The sequence below is a fragment of the Ranitomeya variabilis genome, chromosome 1 (assembly GCF_051348905.1).
Source record: "Ranitomeya variabilis isolate aRanVar5 chromosome 1, aRanVar5.hap1, whole genome shotgun sequence".
Classification (NCBI taxonomy): Eukaryota; Metazoa; Chordata; class Amphibia; order Anura; family Dendrobatidae; genus Ranitomeya; species Ranitomeya variabilis.
In genome coordinates, this window is record NC_135232.1 from 71,676,417 (window position 1) to 71,693,139 (window position 16,723).

At 42.4% G+C, this 16,723-nt stretch overlaps 1 long non-coding RNA gene across 1 annotated transcript in view; it reads right to left on the bottom strand.

Moving 5' to 3' along the window:
• The window catches only part of LOC143793728 (uncharacterized), a 124,735-nt gene extending 119,459 nt beyond the window's left edge, over positions 1-5,276 (bottom strand). Inside the window, exon 1 of the long non-coding RNA XR_013220222.1 lies at positions 4,946-5,276. This is a non-coding gene — a long non-coding RNA (uncharacterized LOC143793728). The remainder of the gene's footprint in view (positions 1-4,945) is intronic.
• Between the last annotated feature and the right edge of the window lie 11,447 nt (positions 5,277-16,723).

Consider the following 16,723-nt stretch of genomic DNA (forward strand, 5'->3'; position numbering starts at 1 on the left):
TAGAAATAGAAGCCTTACCTTGCCTCAGAGAAATTCCCCAAAGGTAAAGGCAGACCCCCACATATATTGACTGTGAGTTAAGAGGAAAGTCACAAACACAGGAATGAAACAGGTTTTAGCAAAGGAGGCCAGATTTCACTAAATAGTCAGAGGATAGAAAAGGGAACTATGCGATCAGCACAAAAGACTACAAAAAACCACGCAGAGTAAGCAAAAAGACTCCCCACACCGACTCACGGTGTGGAGGTGCCACTCTGCACCCCCAGAGCTTCCAGCTAGCAAGGGAATATCATGATAGCAAGCTGGACTGGAAATAGCAGTACTAAGAAATATATTCAGGAAGCAGTAACAACAAATGAACTAGCAAAGACTTTGCTTCTGCTGGAGTAGACAGGTCCTCAGAGAAGTCCAAGAGAGATCTGAACCAATACTGACACATTGATAACTGGCATGAAGTAACGATCTGAGTGGAGTTAAATAGGGAAGCCAGCATAGAAATAAACGAGAGCAGCTGATAAAGCCAACCTCAGTGACCAGCAGTTCCGCTCGAAGCCACCAGAGGGAGTCCAAGAGCAGAACTAACCAAAGTACCATTCATGACCACAGGAGGGAGTCCGAGAACGGAATTCACAACACCAGAGTACTGCAGTGGTGCATAAACTTACTAACTGGCCACCGTTAAACAGTGCTCACAAGCAGAAACGGATGCATTGGTCCCAGACAAATGAAGACAAACTTTAAAACAGTCTTGTTACTGCCAAGTGTCGTGCAACCCTGGATGGTGCAGATGGATGAAGTGGTGGATGGCTGCCAGTTCCCAACAAGGCTGCGATGTCAGCAAGAAAGTGGTGGAGTTATGTTTTGGGCCAGAATCATGGGGAGAGCTGGTAGGCACATCAAAGTAGCAGCTCTGGGAGGCTATTCTGACATTCTGCAAAGAAATTCAAGCATAAACTTTCCAAAAACCCATGAGTTCAATGGATACAAGAATTGTAAAGGTGATATCAAAGAAGGTGTCCTATGTTACATGCAACTTGACCTGTTAAGAAATTTTTGATGGGTCAAGCTGTTGATTTCAGTAAATGTGACCTCTTAATGCTGAAAATTCAACAAATGACCATTTTCAGTTGTTTACAACCTATAAAATGTTTGGAAACTCCATTGTACATAATAATTTGGAACAACTAAATCGTGTTATCATTGGAAGGTTCATCCAATAAAATTTGATTTACACTTTAATGATTGATCATTTGAACATTACACTAACTCATTTGCATTGACTATTTAGGAAAACCAGAGAAAAATAGCATTTGCATAATATTTTGGAATGTGGTGTAAGGCTGAGGCTATGCAGCAACACAATAGTTTGTTTCAGACGACTTCTCCTACGGAAAATATTTACATGCACACAACCTGTATTAATGACATAGGCATGCAACTTGCAACTAAAGTCCAACATTGCTTGTTTTTTTTTCACAAATGTTGCTGTGTGAACGCCACAGCTTGCAAGCAACCCCATTGGCAAACATGAGATGTGACACTGTGATTGTTATGTTGTGCAATGAGTGCTGTCCTATGGATGTAGCCTTAAAGGATCTTTCACCAAAGTTTTCATGCTGAACTGGACAAACAATGTATTAATGGCTGCAGAGCAGAATAAAGTAAATAGGAGATATTAATGATACAGGAGGTTAGACCAGGAGATCAGAGCTCTACCCTTACATTTCACACACTGAAAAACCTAAGCTGTGGTGGGGGCGTGTTCTTTTTCTGCTGTGTTGCTGTTTGCTTATGATTGGGCAATTCATACAGGGAGAATAAGTACACGCCCCCAGTGAAAAGTATCTGTTACACACCCACTTGGACGTAACAAAAGTCATTAGACGCCAAACAATTTGCTAATATCAATGCAATCGAAAGGGGAACATTTTAAAAATATATATATTTACATACATATATACATCTAATATATTTTGTTGTGCTCTGCAGCCACCATCACTTTGTATGTACAACATAAATGTACAACATAAATATATGGCAAAACATTGTCTTTACTCATAATACAATGAAGACCAGATTTATGAGAGGAAATATGAAAAACTGCTGAACAAAGGGATAATAAATGACTGTCTTTGTAAGCAAAGCTGTTAAAAATAGACAGAATGATGGAAAATTCCCTTCTATAGTGTTTGCTGTTCTGTAATAAATTCATTCCTGTACATTTATGGACCCAAGATTTTTTCAGATTTTATGTTGAGGCACCAAGTTTAATATGTTCCCAGAAGTTGTATACTTTCCATGGCTCTTTGCCTTACTCAATCGTGTGACAATCTGTTATTAGCTTACTTTAGATGACCGTAACCATTCAAAACGTAGTTGTAAAAAGCAAACATCCCTTTTAAATCATGACGAGAGAGATCCACTGCCTCGATTTGAGATTTTGTCTATAAAGTAATGATTTTGCCCTGCACGAATTGGCACACATGGTCTTGGCCTTTGCAGGAGCCTCTTGAGCACTTTTAATGTGCTGAACTTCTTAAAGGGACTCTGTCAGCTGAATTTGGAGGGAACAATTTTCAGCCATAGGGGCGGGGTTTTCGGGTGTTTGATTCACCCTTTCCTTACCCGCTGGCTGCATGCAAGATTGCCTTGTGCAGGCATGTACTACGGAGGACAGAGAATGAACTTCAATCCAATATTGCAACCAGCATGTAGCCAGCGGGTATGGCAAGGGAGAATCAAACACCCGAAAACCCCGCCCCTATGGCTGAAAATTGTTCCCTCCAAATTCAGGTGACAGAGTCCCTTTAAGCACAACCTCCACACAAAGACTGCCAAAGCAGGAACATACATGTGTACTATATTGTAAGGAATTCAAGACATTTTTGCCAATAGATCAGGAAGGAGCCTGTCAGGTAAAGCGGGTAGCCTCCAGCACCCCAACTGATTCTGTGCACTGCCCACTCAATATTTTGATACTGATAGAACACTGTTTGGTAGCTTGTGCCCCCTAAAGAGTGTGGGCCCCATGCTTCAGTGATAGTTACAACACTGGGCACAGTTGGAATTGGGCTGATGGTTCACTGCTTCACCATATCTGCATCTTGAAGACGTAGTTGAAAGGAGGACATGCCCCTGACCTCCTGGAACAGTCCAATCCAGGAAAGTCTCACTGCTTACAGGACATGTACTAGATAAGCTACATGCCTCCATTCTGGAGAAACCCATTCCCCATCTAGTAGGTGGTAGAGGAAGCCTACAGTGGCTTGCGAAAGTATACAACCCCATTGGCATTTTTTGTGCTTTGCTAAGGTAAGGCAGCCTGGAATTTCAATTTTTTTTATGGTTTGCATCAGTTCATGTAAAGAACATAACTACAGCTGTGAACATTTTGTTTTCCAAGTCTCAAATCACAGGCTGAAACAGGTTTTGCTCAAGAATATCCCTTTATTTTGCACCATCCATCTTCCCCTCAACTCAGATCATTTTCCCTTTCTGTGTTGCAAAAAAACATTCTCACAGCCTAATGCTGCCACCATGTTTCACTGTGGGAATGGTGTTTTTGGGATGATCAGCTGTGTTAGTTTGGCACCAGACATAGCATTTACCTTGGTGGACAATAGGTTCAATTTTGGTCCCATCTTACCACATCACCTTCCTCCCTACAATTGGGGAGTCTCCCACACGTCTTTTAGCAAACTCAAAACGAGCCTTCTAATGTTTGTAAGTAAAGGCTTTTTCTCCCCACTCATCTATATAGGCCATCTCTACAGAGTGTACAGCTTATTGTGTTCGTATGGACAGATACTCCATTCTCTGCTTGAGAACACTGCAGTTCCTTCAGGGTTACCTTTGGTCTCTGTGCTGCCTCTCTGATTAATGCCCTCCTTGAGAGTTTTGGTGGGCAGCCCTGTCTTGGCCGGTTTGTTGTGGTACCATATTCTTTCCATTTGATGATAATGGATGTGATGGTGCTCTGGGGGATCACCAGACATTGGGATATTTATTTAGAACTCAATCATGACTTCAACTTCTCAACAGCTTTGTCCATGACTTGTTTGGATATCTCTTTGGTCTTCATGGTGGTGTTTGGTTAGTGGTGCCTCTTGCTTAATGCTGTTGAAGCCTCTATCGCTTTTTGCAAAAGGTAGAGTGTATATACTGACAGATCATGTGACACTTAGGAAGTCCACCTATGTGCAATCTTTCACTAAGCATGTGACTTATGAAGGTAAATGCTTGCACCAGAATATGTTAGGGGCTTCATAACAAAAGGGGTGACTACATATGCAAATGCCAATTTTTAGTTATTAGATCCCATAAATTTATTTTCTGCCTTTATTTTTCTCACTTCACCAACTTAAGGCTGGTTTCACATTTGCGGATGGAGGTGCTGCGGAGGGCTGCGGACGTCCTCTGTGAAGCTCTGCCCACCGCCGCACCTCCTCCGGTCAACTCCGCCTACGTTGGCATGTGGACCCTCTCTTTACCATTAGGTACGCAGGCCATGCCGATGTATGTGGAAGTCTCCGCATGCGTCGTTTTGACGGTGCGGCGACCACACTAAAATGCAGCTCATTGCGTTCGGCGTAAATTGCTGCACCGTCAAAACGACGCATGCGGAGGCATCCACATACATCGGCATGGCCTGCATGGTAAAGATAGGGTATGCAAAACGCATGCCGACGTAGGCGGAGCTGACCGGAGGAGGTGTGGCGACGGGAGGAGCTTCACTGAGGACATACGCAGCACCTCCATCTGCAAATGTGAAACCAGCCTAAGACTATTTAGTGCTGATGCATCACACACTAATCACATTACAAACATTTTTAAACACAGGTTGCAATGAAAGAAAATAAGTAAAAAAGCCAAGGGGGTGAATACTTTTTAAAGCCACTATAAGCAGTCATCATAAAAAAGCCTCCATATAATACCAGCAGCTCACCTCAAACTGCTCCTTCCTAATGTTCTTTCAGCCCGATATTCAGGTGTAAAGTCCTCCATGCAACCGTACAGCTGAAGCTCTTCAAAACATGCTAAAGCTACTGTAAGTACACAAATAAAAAATTGTCCATTTTTCATCCATATTGGCAGCCAAGTGCTATCTGTACGGAATTCGTTTTAAAACATCAGCAGTGAATAAAATGTACAAGACCAAAACATGTTAATAATGGGTGAACAGGCCTGATGAGTAACATTGGTCGGGACTACTGTCTGTTCTTTTCCACGGACAGCACTCGGACCAAAAATACAGCCGATAACCGACTCACTGCCAGGACTGGTTCCCGCACCGCTCCCGGCAGTTTAACCTCCTAAATGCTGCAATCGTTATCTCGCAGCATTTACAAAGACCTGATCATTGCCATGGTAACACAAGGTGGTCATGAAGTAAAAATCAATTATAAAAATATATTTTTTTTTTTTAAAAAAAAGGTCACAAAATAAAAAAAAGACCTATTGCACCCATAGATAAGTATTTTTATATATAAAATATATATTTACATTGCAAAATTCTGTGAAGTACCTGTGGATTCAAAGTGCTCACAACACATCTAGATAAATTCCTTGAGGGGTCTGGTTTCCAAAATGGTGCCACTTGTGGGGCGTTTCCACTGTTTAGGCACATTTTGCGAAATATCATCCGCTCTCGATTCCAGTCATTTTTGCATTAAAAAAGTCAAACTGTGCTAATTCCCTTCTGAGCCCTACCATGCGCCCAAGCAGTAGTTTTCCCCCCAGATATGGGATATCTGTGTACTCAGGAGAGATTGCACAACAAATTTTGGGGTCCGGTTACTTTTGTTACCCTTGTGAAAATACAAAAAAATTTGCCTCAAAGTAAAATTTTTGTGAAGAAAGGTTAAATGTTCATTTTTTTCTGCATTCCATTAATTCCTGTGAAGCATTCCTGTGAAGGATTAATAAAGTTCTTGAATGTGGTTTTAAGGACCTTGATGGGTGCAGTTATTAGAACGGTGTCACTTTTGGATATTTTCTGTCATATAGGCCCTTCAAATGGGATACGGTCCCGAAAATAAAAAAAATGGTTTTGTAAATTTTGCTGAATGAGAATGAGAAATTGCCGATCAACTTTTAACCCTTCTAAACTTCCTAAAAAATATATACCGTATATATTTTTCAAAATCATAAATATATAAAATAGACATGTGGGAAATGTTATGTATTAGTTATTTTGCGTGACATAACTCAGTGGTATAAGGGCATAAAAATTGAAAATTGCTCAATTTTTGTTATATTTATTTTCACAAACAAACAAGTCATATCGAACAAATTATATCAATATCTTGAAGTACAATATATCACAAAAGAAAAACTCCCAGTGGGATCCGTTTATGTGGTAATAACTCTGGAACGCTTAAAGTGACACTGGTCAGAATTGCAAAATTTGGCTTGGTCGTGAAGGTAAAAACTGGCTTGGGGGTGAAGGGGTTAATACATTTGCGAAGAAGTGCTTTATAGGGACTTTTTTTTTACCATACAGTATTAATAAATGTATAAGAAAACAACCCTCAAATACTAAACAAAAAAATTGAAGGCTAAATGTTGAAAATCGCATTTTTTTGCATTTTTGTTACCTAAATGCCAAGGTTGGAAAGACGATTAAAAGAACAGTTTAGAAAATGCATCGTTGGAAATATGAGTAAAATTTCATGTGTAATGGTCTAGTGCTTTTATTATCAACATTCTATGAAAACATCAATATTTCCTGTGTGAAATTTAGCTGTGAATGCAGCAATAATACTGGTACTGAGCCTTTTATTTTTCGGGTAACAGTGACTATTAAGTTTGCACCGTATTCATTATGCAATGTGAGGTTTTTTTTTTTTTTCCATTACCTTTAGGCCGGCCTCACACTCAGCGTATAAAAATACGGTCCGTTTTTTACGGCCGTAATACGCAGAAAAGTCCCCAAAATAGTGATCCATATGTCATCCGTAGGCAGGGTGTGGCAGCGTATTTTGCGCATGGCATCCTCCGTATGTAATCCATATGGCATCCGTACTGCGATATTTTCTCGCAGGCTTGCAAAACCGACATCTAATGGATTTATGCGCTCAAATGTTCGTTAAAACATATATACAGTGTATATATATATATATATATATATATATATATATATATATATATATATATATATATATATATATATATATATATACACTGTATTTATACTTAATTCAGCGCGATATCTGTGAAAAGCCGGTAATTCAATTGCCGGCTTTTCATTTCTCCTTCACAAACCCGACAGGATATGAGACATCGTTTACATACAGTAAACCAGGGGTGGGCAATTAATTTTGCCATGGGGCCGCATGAGAAATTGGGATGGTTTTAGAGGACCGGACTAATATAATTACCGTATTTTTCGGACTATAAGACGCACTGGACCATAAGGTGCACCCCAAATTTAGGCTGAAAATTGCAGAAAAAAATATTTTTTGTAAGATGGGGGTCCGTCTTATTGTCCGAATTTACAGTATCTTAGGCTACTTTCACACTAGCGTCGTGCACTGCACGTCGCTATGTGACGTTGCAGTGCACCGACGCATAGTGTGGAAGCGCCGCACAGCAGGGGCAGCGGATGCTGTTTTACATCGCATCCGCTGCCCCATTGTGAGGTGCGGGGAGGCGGAGTTCACGACGCTCACGACGCACAAAAAAAAGTTACATGTAACTTTTTTTGTGCCGACGGTCCGACGCAACAGTCGCACTGCGTCGCTAATTTAAGTCTATGGAGAAAAAACGCATCCTGCAAGCAATTTTGCAGGATGCGTTTTTTCTACAGAACGACGCATTGCGACGTGCAGTGCACGACGCTAGTGTGAAAGAGGCCTTACCTGAGGGCTGGCGGTGGCAGAGCAGGGTCACAAGAGGAAGGTGTCGGCAGAGGTGGGGTGATGCAGTGTCGCGTGCACCTGAGCAGGGTCCCTTCCTGCTTAGGTGGGCGACGCCACGGCCTGGTGTCCATGGGGGGATGCAGCAGTGGTGTGGCGACGGCAGAGGTGCGGTATGGCGTGCGCAGGGTCCCTTCCACCGGTGAGGTGACGCAGCAGCCCGGAATGCACTGTGAGCAGCAGAGCCGGGTTGAATATCGGTGGTGGCGGCCATCTTCTCGAGGGGGGCTTCAGGAAAATGGCCACGGGAGGCCGCGCGTGAGCAGATGGAGATCGCGGCGGCCATTTTCCTGAAGCCGAGCTCTAAATCTGCAAATTCGGCTTCAGGAAAATGGCCGCCGCGATGTCCATATGCGCACGTGCGGCCTCCCGCGGCCATTTTCCTGAAGCCCCGGGAAGCACAGCACTCCATCGGCCTCGGGAAGATGGCCGCCGCCAACGATAAACAGGTAATCAACCCGGCTCTGCCTCTTGTGACTGGTGGCATAATGCTGCCTCCGGTCACAAGAATTATTGACACAGCCGGGAGCCAATGGCTCCTGATGCTGTGTCAATCACATCCTGACCCTGGACGCTGGAGGAACTGTATGCGCTGCAAGCGCATACAGTTCCGACAGCGTGTGGAATCCTGGATGAGCTCGGGGCTGGCGGCTGGCCAAGCAGTGCCGGGGGTGGCTGTCAGAAGTGACAGCTAGCTGGCGGGCCGTTTAAAATCATCAGGCGGGCCGCATCTTGCCCAGGTCTGCAGTAAACCATCTCATATCCCTTTTTTTTTTGCATATTCCACACTACTAATGTTAGTAGTGTGTATGTGCAAAATTTGGGCACTGTAGCTTGTAAAATAAAGGGTTAAATGGCGGAAAAAATTGGCGTGGGCTCCCGTGCAATTTTCTCCACCAGAGTGGTAAAGCTAGTGACTGAGGGCAGATATTAATAGCCTAGAGAGGGTCCATGGTTATTGGTCCCCCTGGCTACAAACATCTGCCCCCAGCCACCCCAGAAAAGGCACATCTGGAAGATGCGCCTATTCTGGCACTTGGCCACTCTCTTCCCACTCCCGTGTAGCAGTGGGATATGGGGTAATGAAGGGTTAATGTCAACTTGCAATTGTAAGGTGACATTATGCCAGATTAATAATGGAGAGGTGTCAATTATTATTATCAGTTACGTCCCACGAAGTAAATCCATCTGAAGGGGTTAAATCATTTTACAGCCAGGAGCTGCGCTAATGCACTCGCTCCTGCCTGTAAATCCCCGGGTACTGAATGGAAAGCAGTTTGATCTGTAGTTACCTTGAGTCGCGGTGATGCGCCCTCTGCTGGAAGTCCTCATATGAACTCGAGCGTGGGAACTTTTCCAACGCTCCAGTTCATTAAGACATCCAGCAGAGGGAGGGCGCATCACCGCAGCTCAAGGTAACTACAGATCACCCTGCTTTCCATTCAGTAGCCGGGGATTTACAGGCAGGAGCGAGTGCATTAGCGCAGCTCCTGGCTGTAAAATGATTTAACCCCTTCAGATGGATTTACTTCGTGGGACGTGACTGATCATCGGAAGGTGAGATATTGTTGATTTGTTATTTTTACTTTTTCACAGAACAAGGGTCTTCAGCTGGATTAAGAGAATAAAATATTACAATAACCTGTGTCTTTATTTCATTAAAGGACTTTGTAATAATGTGTGTGTTTTATTAACCATTTCGTACTATTGGATTAATAATGGATAGGTGTCATAATTGACGCCTCTACATTATTAATCTGGCTTAATGTCACCTTACAATAGCAAGGTGACATTAACCCTTCATTACCCCATATCCCACCGCTACACGGGAGTGGGAAGAGAGTGGCCAAGTGCCAGAATAGGCGCATCTTCCAGATGTGCCTTTTCTGGGGTGGCTGGGGGCAGATGTTTGTAGCCAGGGGGGGCCAATAACCATGGACCCTCTCTAGGCTATTAATATCTGCCCTCAGTCACTGGCTTTACCACTCTGGCGGAGAAAATTGCGCGGGAGCCCACGCCAATTTTTTCCGCCATTTAACCCTTTATTTTAGCAGCTACAGCGCGAAAATTTTGCACATACACACTACTAACATTAGTAGTGTGGAATATGCAAACAAAAAAAGGGATATGAGATGGTTTACTGTATGTAAACCATGTCTCATATCCTGTCGGGTTTGGGAAGGAGAAATGAAAAGCCGGCAATTGAATTGCCGGCTTTTCTATAGAACACCGCTGCGTATTTCTCGCAAGTCACAATGCTGGTCCGTGTGTAATCCGTATTTTTCTCGCCCCCATAGACTTTCATTGGTGATTTTTTTGCGCAATACGGTGACAAACGCAGCATGCTGCGATTTGGTACGGCCGTACAAGACGTATAATACGGATCAGTAAAATACGGCTGATAGGAGCTGGGACATAGGGAATCATTGGGCCGTGTGTTATGCGTATTTTACGGACGTAGTTTATGCGCTCATACGTCCGTAAAACTCGCTAGTGTGAGGCCGGCCTTACATGGATTCTTTTTTTTTTTTTTTAATTGTATGACAATATGGGAGCAGTTTTACTTCTCCAAATATTTTAGCCTAATTCATAATTTGCAACTTTTCGAAATATAGCAAACTCTTGACACAATTATGCTCCAATACTCTGCGGGAGCACAAGATCTGCCTAATTTTATCTCTGCCCAGAGGAGAACACGTGCAACATTTCAAAGGATTATGTAACTTTTTTCTCCAAAGAAAGAAATAAAGTGCGTCTTTGATTTTATGCCGAAAACGTTTCCCGTGTGTGCCATTTTGAAGAATATGACACCCAAAAAAAAAATCACTTAAAAAAAATGCTAATGATGAATCAGGGCTATAGGTACAGAGTCATTTGTCTTTTTCAAATTTTCATTTATGCGCCAAATTGACTGTGCTTGAGCCATTTTTACGAACTTTTTTTCAGCCCTTGTCTTTTGTTTTTTTCTTGGTTTGCTCCACAATGTCGGTATGGTTTTTATTCTGTAGATATTTCTGGCTAATTAATTTGTTTCACATTTTTACACAATTGAATTCAAAGTACCCTAGAAGTGCAAAGTTTGTCTTTTTTTTGGGCCATTGAAGACTAACAGGCAACATTTTGAAGGGTTAAGTTACACCCAATCTGTCAAACAGTGTGAAACATTTTTATGAATTTGGGGCAAAATTTTGAGATACTTCAATCCCCTTATCAATATGTTCATAAATTGCTGCCAAAATTATTAAAGGAGTTATCACCTATCCCCTACATAGCTGACAGATCGTGGGGGTCTGACTGCTGGGGCCCCACCAATCGGCAGTACAGGGCACTTTAATCATGGTTACACATGAAGGAGCAGTGCAGATGCTCGACTGCCATTTCATTCATTCATTCCCTTTGGTGCTGCCGGAAAACTTTTGAGTGCAGCGCTCAACAGCCCCGTAGACAATGAATGGATCTGTGGTCGAGCATGCGCACTGCCCCTCCATTATTAACGGAAATAAAAGTTCCCCATTCTGCAATCCCTGGTGGTTCCAATACTTGGACTCCATCAATCTACAAGTTGTCACCAGTGACGATCGAACGTGCTGGGATAAGGTGTTATCCGCCATGCTCGGCTGATAATCGAGTGACTTTGGCGTGCTCGAATATGTTCGAGTCCCCAAGGTTGGATGTCTCGTGGCTGTCAGGCAAATCCCTGCACGTGTTGTGGCTGTCGAACAGCCGTGAGACATGCAGTGGTGGGAACATATTTTTCAAGCACACCAAAGACTCTCGGTTAGCACCCGAGCATGCTCAGATAGCACCTTATCCGGGCACGTTCGCTCATCACTAGTTGTCACCCATCTTACAGAGACGATAACTTATTTGCACCCGAGAACCCCTTCTTCAAGGTGTTGAATACATGTAAGACTACCTTAAAGCTTTACCTGCAGTCCTATGTAAAATTACAAATAACACATCACTTATCACCATAACTTGTGCGGTAGGACAAGCTCAGCCCTGCTATATCGGTATGCAACACAAATGAATAAGGGGGAATAAAAAAACAATATTTTGTAAAAAGACACAGGGCAAGGTGCAGGAATAGGAAAATCTTGTTTTTTTTTTAATTTTCAAGAGAAATGTTATAACATGAACATATTACAAAGAGCAATGACAGACGGACATGTCAGACAGCGGACATAGACACATGCACATAGGTCATCAAGATCACCGCTACATCCTTCTTCACATTAACAGTGGGGTCAGCCATACTAACCGGCCCGCATTCAGTACCACATCTAATTAATTAATTATTAATGGACCGAACACACAAAATTGCCATCAGATAGCTCAAAGGGATGTTACAGTCATCAAATAATTTTGCATTACTGACCCCTTTCCCTTTTGGGACACATTGGAGCCGATTTATGAAATTGTCTGAGATAATGGCTGCCTGTGTTGCCCATAGCAACCAATCACAGAGCTTCTTTCATTTTTTTTTTTTTTTTCAAGAAAACATAAAATGAAAGCTACATTCTGATAGGTTGCTATGGGCAACAGTGAGGTCTTTTTTACATCTTTAGAGGGGGTGTAATAAATAGTTTAATAAATGTTACGGACACTTGTTAGTGTCGCCTTCCTCACAGACTGCACCGCTCTCGTGTTGTCAAAATGTCTACTGATGGAGGAGCATGTGACCAGACCTGGTCTAGTCACATGCTCCTCCAGTAGCAGCCATTTTTAGAGCTGGGCAGACTGTGAGGAGGTCGTCACTAACAAGTAAAGGAGAACCTATAAAATGTATAGATTAGTAATAGATTAGTAAGTGCCACAAAATCGTGTCTCCGTCATACTATTTAAAAAAAAAAAAAAAAGATAAAGGTGGACAATACCTTTAATTGTGAGCACTTACCCACTTCTTTATAAGTATACACACAATTTACACAATCACTCAACTGAAAATTACTGGCCCATATGTATTAATGAGATGGCTGTCGGCCAAGCGATGGTTCGGTCAGCAGCCCACACACGAGAGCTCATCTGGCAGAGCGCTCCTGTACCCTCTATGAGAGGGCTGCCGCCAGCCATGTTTGATGGCGGTGCATTTCTGGGAGAACAAAAGGATCGGCAGTCCAGAATCTGGCATGCCGGATCAATAGCTCCCCCGATTATAGATTGTCAGGCACCTCCATACACATTCGACTGGTGTCCAAACCCTTCAATATCGGTGGTGTGGTTTCGGCCATTATTAGTTTAAAGTATATGGCGGGCTTAATAATCGCACAGTCCAGGCAGTCTGAAGACGTGCCAAAATGATCACACCGGTGCACGTTGTAAATTAGAGGTATTTTGCTGGACCTTGGACACTTGGTCACGTTTTTAGTCCATTAGCTTGAGTCTCACATCTGGAGCATGCCACTGATAAACGTGGCACATTTTCAGACTCACCAAATCCAATGATTGTATATAGTGTACAGACACCGGCAGAACAAACTGTATGCGGACTGGAATGTTCCTTTAAGTCTTACTGTAATCTTTGGTCTATTATCACTCAATACTAGAACTGGGAATGTGAAGAAAATGACCCCAGTGTATTTAGCAATACATTAAAGAGGTTATCCGGGACATTTCTATTTTTTGTTTTCTTACGGGGCTAAGAACTTACAGGCAAATAGTTGCCATCTACTTGCCCGTTCTGCCCCACGATGATCTATGCGAGTTGTCCTCTCATTTGACCTCACGGCAATAGAGGAGCTCTTCTTCTTCCTATTCTGCTCTGTCGACAGGGCATCACTGCTAAAGTCCTGCTGATTGACAGCCAGCTCCCAGTAATTAGGCAGCAGAGACGACCGTCAATGAAAAGGACTTCGGCAGTGACGCCCCATCAACAGAGCAGAGTGAAAGAGAAGACGTTACTCTGTCAACATGACTTCACCAGAAGCCACATAATTCTTGGCCGGAGCAATCTGTGACTGCTCTGATCTTTCAGAGATTGGCGCCAAGCAGGTAGGTAGCAAAGCGCTGTCTGTAAGTTCTTAGCCACGTAAGAAAAAAATACAAATGTCCCGGATAACCTCTTTAAGTGCATTCCCAACATATAACCATTGGGGAAACTATAGATACCCACTGGCAATGGTGTCAATTTACCGATTACATTTGGCAGCTACATCTCTCCTACAAAGTTCGGGGTATGAGGTTTACATTCCAATAGATGTAAATGGAAATTTACACAGCTGCTAAAAACTCGCACTTTAGCCACGGGTGAATGTCACACTGTGGGGTTGTGCAAAATTCACAGCTGTGTCAGACCACACTCACTGACTGACCCACTTGGTGTACGGCCATTCTTAACTGTATGATGTCCGTCCCTGAAGAGCTAAAGTTTTCTCATCTTCTAATTATGGTCGGGTGTAGAAATAAAGGCAATTTTTGCTTGGCCATCGCTCCGAAGACCCTCGAAAGGGAGAAAACGCGATAAGATGTGTATGGGTTAAGGATAAACAAAACTCCTTTATTATTATTACAACTTTAGTCTACTCTTTGCTTCTAGGTCAAGTGGAGGTCCAAGCCAAAATGAGTAGGTCAGAACAGACGATGGAAAGCATAAAGGATGATACTTCTCATAAGATCTATGATAATTCTCATATTGGATGATTCTTATAATCAGTTGACAAAAGCACAATAATAACACTGAAGGCCCCACAGGACAACAAATCATCGGCGAGTGTCCTGTGTGAGCACCAGTTACCTTCATGTATACCAAAATGTCGAAAAATCTACAAAACTAGGTTATTCTCCCGATATTTATCCCATATATCTTGGCTTTTGACTTGAAAAAAATTACCAATCACTTACCATAAATATGGAATATTTTACTAGGTGTGGATGCCACTGTTCTAACCCTGGTGAACTTTTTCTTTTATTCCTGCACCTCCTCATTTCTAGGATACGGAATATATATACCTCCTTCTTCCCTGTATATACGGTAAATCTAATTTTTTTTGTCCAGTTAGCCATGGTCTTAACACTTCACTAAGGGAATTTTGAGGCCCACACTCACTTGGATAAAAAGACTAGCTTTATATACAGTGGAAGATGAGGCCATTTCTTGAGCACAGTGAGGTGCAAGAACAAAAAAGAAAAAAATTGGGCATACTGAATTTCAGCATACTCAACTCCGAGTCTGCAGGCGAGGTGTCGGATATCGGTTTGGGTAATTATTATTATTATTTTTTTTTTTTACAGAGGCAGATTATCTCCTAGAAACGTAACAACTGACAATATAGCAGGTGAATTGGTGCTGGTTTAGCTCCATTTACATGGACGAATCGTTAACACTATGTGGACGATCATTTGTTACTATGATCTTTTGTCTCAAAGTTTGCGTCATTGTCGGCAGCACATCCCAGTATGCACGAGAGTGCATACTGCCAATAATTAATTATCATGCTAGCATACAAGATTCAATCTGCTAGGAGCAGTTCCTTGTTGAGTGAGGAGACACTGGTAAAGAAGAGGAACGAGTGTACATCTTCTAATTATGGGCCAGACTAAAACTGGGCTTCAGTCTCCTTCCAATTAACATGTAGGGCATGTGTTTAGAGAGGTCAGGAGGATTTACTGTCAACCGGCTACTGTCAACGGTGTGTGGCCAACATAAGTTACAGTCTATGGACAGGAATGGCACTTTCCGAGAAAAAAAAAAAAAATTATATATATATATATATTTTGGGATCTTTCTGTGCAAGAAAGATCTTTCTTAGCATGTCACAGGATTGCATTGACCCATATGCCCTGGAGATACTGGAGAGCTACTCTTCCTCTCTTTCGGTTCCATAATCTGCAGCCTTGGCACAGACAGTAACTTTCAGTAAAGTATTGTTGAACACTCTTTTTTCATCTTTGCTCTCATTAGTCTCAGTCTGTTTCTCCTAAACCTAATCCTCTCCTAATCTTCCAGAGCAGTCCTTGAAGTTGTGATGAATAATAGGAGACATCAAATGCCATAAAAAGACGTAACGGGAACAGGATACGTTTTGGCTGGAACCTCTACGAGACAGACATGTGGTATTTCAGTGACTCAATGCCTTATTCACTTGTCACACGGTTGTAAAAACCACAAAAAAAAAGCCATATTCACAAATTGTGCTGTCTGAAGGGAAGGAAGTGGTAGAAAACATGCGATAGAATACTAAAATGTTCTTCTAGAAAAAAGTACTAAAAAACGCAATCATTGCAGAGGTGCAGAATAGAAAACCAACTCTGGAAACACGTCCTAAAATGTCGAGCACGGAGAAGATCTAACACTGCAAGGAAAATACTCAAGATGTAGCATCTAAACGGGATGTGGCTACATAGTAGTCAACGGGGTTGTACAAAACCTATTCACATACTGACAGGTTATCCCGAGCACTTTAATAGCTCAATCAACATATGAGGAGAAGAGAAATAAACCAGCTCACCCGTAATGCATTAGTTGAACTTCGGGAGCACGGACCCGCTGTGTCCAAACGTGTAAAGTCCAAAAGAAGAAAAATGTCCAGCTCCACCGAATCCGTGAAGATAAAATTTCTTTATTCACAAACTTGTATCATAGAGGGTACAAACTTCAGCACAAACCATGTGGGTGTGAATCTCAACGCGTTTCTGGAGACTAAGCTCCCGTAATCATGACATGTCATCATGTCATGTAATGATTAAGGGAGCTTAGTCTCCAGAAACGCGTTGAGATTCACACCCACATGGTTTGTGCTGAAGTTTGTACCCTCTATGATACAAGTTTGTGAATAAATAAATTTTATCTTCACGGATTCGGTGGAGCT